The following is a 5,343-nucleotide window of genomic DNA, read 5'->3' as shown; positions in this document are numbered from 1 at the left end:
ACACACACACACACACACACACACACACACACACACACACACACACACACACTGGATAGAAACTCAACCAGGGCAGGAACCTGGAGGCAAAATCTTATAGAGAGGCCATTGAAGGGTGCTGTTTACTGGCTTACGCTTAATGGCTTCCTTAGCCTGTATTCTTATAGAACCCAGGACCACCAGCCTAGGGGTGACCTCATCTACAATGGGCTAGGCCCTCTCCCATCAATCATCAATTAAGAAAAAGCCCTCCCTACAGGTTTGCCTACAACCTGACTCTGTGAGGCATTATCTCAATTGAAGGTCCATCTTCTTTGATGACTCTAGCTTGTTTCAAGTTGATGTAATGTAAAACCATCAAGCTTAACTATCATGTCTTTCAGAAAACATTCATCACTTAATTATTGTGTTACTTTCTTTACATATGTTATAATCTGAAACTTATAGTCTATATCCTCACTGATATATATGCTACATGATAAAAAGAACCTGGTAATTTTTAGGCCACCTTTTTAGTAGATTGGACAATACACAATAGTGTGTGAGTCCGTGTGTGTGAGTGTGTGTGTGTGTGTGTGTTATTCAAACTGAGATCTTGCTATACAGCCCGGGATGGCCTTGAAACTTCAGTAACCTTCCTGCCTCAAATAGTGAGTACTTTTTTTTTTAATGTCTGGGATGGCATACAGTGCTGTTTTTGTAATATGTATGGACTGAGGAAATGTTGGGGGTGGGGAAGCAGCTTTTTCTCCCTTGTGTAGCTCATATCTGACCACTAGGTGGCAGACATGTCTCCATAAGTGATATGCTTGCGAATTAGGCATTTAGGGAAAAAAATATATTGTAGAGAACTTGGGGTCAACGTGGATAAGCTTACTTGGAGAGAATGAGTGGGGATTATTAAACCAGCATAGAGATAACTGTGCTAACTCAGGATGGTTGTCACACTTAACATGGCTGTGAAAATGGGCTTTGGGATTTTCTGTCTGTCCTACAATCATATTTGCTTAATACCAGGATCTCAATAATAAGTAACTTTAGAAAAGTAAACAGAGCCTTAACTACATATTTATATGTGCAAACTCTCTAGAATATAAAAATGTTTGACTTTATAGTATGTTTTGTTGTATATTCAGAATACGATATCTTTGTTATATAATTATAAATTTAGAAAGTAACTTGTTGTTAACTGGATTCTTTACCTGGCAGAAGAAATTGTTCTCCCCTATCAGTAGAATTAAAGACAATTTAAGCATAATATCAAATAATAGTAATACAATACAAATTTTTCCAGATTAATGTTACTCTATAGCTTTAGAAGTGAACCCTCAACTCTCCAATCACCTGCAGTAACTTGGTGTTTGTAGTTGCTGTTTCTGTGTTCATCATCTTTTTCTCCTCCTTCTTCTTCTATGATAGTAGCTTTCCTCACTGGGAGCAAAAGAAACACAACTTCAGTCTGTATAAATTCCTTCACGTAGTTAGTCATTGATCAATTCATGGGCTGTACTTAAAAGATTTATGGGGTCTGGAGTGTAGCTCAGTGTTAAAGTGGTTCCTGAATACACAAGGCCCAAGATTCAACCTTAAGCACCACGAATGAAAACAAAACAAAAAACAAAAACAAAAAAAAGAGGGAGATAGGTATCTGTTACCTGCTGAGCCATTATGCCAGCCCTATGTGGTGTTTTTTGTTTTTTGTTTTTTATTTTTTACTGGTACTTAGTCATTAAGTTAGTGTGAGCCGAATAATTTAAGTCATTTAAATTTTATGTATTTGTTTCACCAAATAGATTTGTCTCTCTATGTCTCATTTGCTGGACTGCAATGTTTGTCACAATACAAAAATTTATTATTTACCATCATATCACCGGTACTGAGAAAGTGCCTGGCCATAGTGAGTGATCATACAAATATTTGTTTAAAAAAATCGCAATCTATTTAATGGTACCATTTCTTACAATCAAAATGTTCATCAAAATTTCATTCCTGTGAAATTCTTTATTTAAAAAATTATGGATTGCCAGTCGGTGGTGGTGCACGCCTTTAATCCCAGAACTTGGGAGGCAGAGACAGGCGGATTTCTGAGTTCGAGACCAGCCTGGTCTACAGAGTGAGTTCCAGGACAGCCAGGGATACACAGAGAAACCCTGTCTCGAAAAACAACAACAACAAAAAAATTATGGATCAGATAATATTAGGAGGCAGAGGCAGGTGTATCCTTGGATTACTGGACAGTCTGGTATTCGTTCATAATGAGTTCCAAGTCATACACAGCATCATAGTTTTACTCTGCCTCAAAAGCAAACAAACTCAAAGCATGTGCAAAATACTATAGTGAACAAACAACAAAACTTTAATCAAAGAGAGAGGGAGAGAGAAAGAGAGAGGGGGGAGGGAGGGAGGGAGGGAGGGAATGGGGGAGAGAGAGAGAGAGAGAACACACATTCCACATTCCCCATAGGCTAGTGTGAGGAACAGTTTCTGCTCTGATGCTCATGGGCATCTTCTTTTCCTCCTTTCCTTTTCTTTTCATTTCTTTTTTCCTTTCTCTCTCTCTCTCTCCTCCTCCTCCTCCTCTTCCTCCTCCTTTTCTTCTTCTTCTTCTTCTTCTTCTTCTTCTTCTTCTTCTTCTTCTTCTTCTTCTTCTTCTTCTTGTCTTCTTCCTCTCTGTTCTCTCCTTTTCCCCCTCTCTTTCCCTTAAAATAAAAACTCTTGTCTTCTCAATTCTGGAGATGGAGCCTCAGTCCTTGCAAATGCCTACTCTGAACTATATCTGGTTCTGGGATGCAGAAAGTTTACAAACAGATGTGCTCATTCCACCAAGTGGTGGTGCTGGAAATAGCAGGCATTGGAACAGTCATGTGGCCACCATAATGTGCCCTCAATCAGACATGGCAAGGGTGTAAATGGGAATACCAATGGGGGCAGCATGGTGGTGCTGGCATACAGAGGTTATCCAAATATGCATGCACAGGCAGTAAGTAGTGAACCTGGACACTTCAGACATACAAGGTGACATGTCCATGCTATCATGTGGCAGTGCTGGGAGCCAGCTTGTCTGCAACCAGGTATGCCCAGGCTGCATCGTGGCAGTGTTAGGACACAAAGGTATGCATGCAGCCATACTGAGTCCATCATATGGCAACATTGGGATTTAGGCATGTGAAGAGGTGTGCCTAAGGCTGTTACTTGTTCCAGGTTGCTGGGACATAGCAGTTGTACAAACAGGTGAGCTTGGGTCACCTTGTGACAACACTGAGACATGGCAAGCATGGGAATAGGCAAGTCAGTCCTGCAACTTGTCAGCACTAGGACGTATCACAGTGATGAACAGGCTTACCCACATTGCCTCATGGCAGAGTTGGGACACAACTCACATGCTAAAAGGTAGCCTGTGCTGTCATGGTGTGATACTGGGGCACAGTAGGCAGGCAAACAGGCATTCCCAGGCTGCCAGATGATGGTACTGGGACATTCATACAAGCAAGCCCAGACACCATGCTCTGGTACTAGTATACAGCAAGCATGCAAACAGGCTTGCTCAGGCTACCTTATGGATACTATGAGACATGGCAGGTGTATAAAGAGGCATGCTTAAGAACATAGCAGCATGGTGCCTGCAGTACGACACTGTGGCACAGGGACATAGCACACCTGCAGACAATTACTTGGTACAGTTTCAAACAGACATGCCCAAAGCACCACGTGACATTGCTGAAATACGGCAGGTATGTGAAGAGATGAGCACATGTCTGTGCTGGCACATGGCTTGTGAGTGACCAGGCAAGCCCATGCCACCCAAAGTGGTAATGGTGTATACCATACATGAAAATGTGAATCAAGGCTGCCATGTGGCAGTCCTGGGACATAGCAGGTGTGCAAATAAACAATCCCAGCTACCACATGGCAACATTGGGACTCTCCAGGCATGCAAATATGAGTGGCCACGTTGCCATGTGGTGTTGCCAGGATACAGCATACATGCAAGCAGCTATGACCAAAGTGTTACATGACAGTATTGGGACACGGCAGGCATTTAAAGAGTCAAGCCTATACTACCATATTGCTCGTATGTGAACAAGAATGCCTTGGTCACCATGTGATGGCACTGAGACAGGTCAGCTGTGCAAACAAGTGTGTTCAGACTACATGACAGTGCTGGGCATGGTAGGCATGCAAACAGGCATGCCCCACTGCCATGTGGCTCTGCTGGCAAATGGCATGGGTGGAAACAGGTATGCCTATGGCACCATGTGGTGGCAGTAGAACACAACTAACCTGTGAAGAGGCTGCCCATGTGGTAACAATGAGTCATGGCACCGTTGTGAAAAGGCATTCCCTGGCTGCCACATGGCAGTACTGGTACATAGCAGGTACACAAACAGGCATGCTCTTGATGCCTTCATGGCAGTACTGGGCTATGGTATATGTACAAACATGTGGGCCCAAGGTGCCACATGATGGCCCTGGACCAAGGTAGACATACAAACATGCCTGGTCATGGTGCTGGATCACAGTGTGTCTAAGTTACCATGTGATAACAATAGATAACAGGGAAAGCATGTGAGCAGGCTGGCCCATGCTCTCACATAGTGACCTAGAAACATGGTTGTAATGTACATTAGCATTATCAGACCTTCACTTGATGGCACTGGGGCATAGAACAGTTGTAAGCAGGTGGACCCAAGCCACCACATGGCAGGGCCATTTCCCAATACTGCCACATAGAAGGCATGGTAGGCATGCAAATAGGTGTGTGCTGCCAAGTGTCTGTGCTTTGCACAGGTGCAAACAGGCAAGCTCATACAGATACTATATGGCACTGAAACATGGCCCTGTTGTGAATAGGCTTACTCGGGCCACCACATGTCAATGCAGAGACATGGCAAAGATGAGGTCAGGTGACCCCAGGTTGCCAGGTTGAACTGTGGGACACAGTAGGCACACAAACAGGCAAGCCTGTATACCAACTGGGCTCTAAGACACAGCACGAATACAAAACGATGTGTCCAGGCCACCATCTGGTGGCACTGAGACACAACAGGAACGCAAACAGGCATGCCACCTGGTGGTGCTGGGACTCAACAGGCATAAGCGAACCCATGACACCACTTGGTGGAGCTGGGACATGGCTTATGTGGAAGCAGGTGAACACATGCTGCCACTTGGTGCTGGTACATGGCAGGCAGATGTTCCTGCAATGGTTTATTGTAATGTTGAGACACAGCAGGCTTGTGAATAGCATGCTAGTCACAGTGCTAGGACATGGCAGGTATGCAACAGACATGTCCAGATCACCACATTGTGATGTTAGGACAAAGCTGGCATGCAAACAGACAT

This window comes from Grammomys surdaster, unplaced genomic scaffold (genome assembly GCF_004785775.1).
Source record: "Grammomys surdaster isolate TR1022 unplaced genomic scaffold, NIH_TR_1.0 126029, whole genome shotgun sequence".
Taxonomy (NCBI): Eukaryota; Metazoa; Chordata; class Mammalia; order Rodentia; family Muridae; genus Grammomys; species Grammomys surdaster.
Note: the sequence above shows the minus strand (reverse complement) of the source record.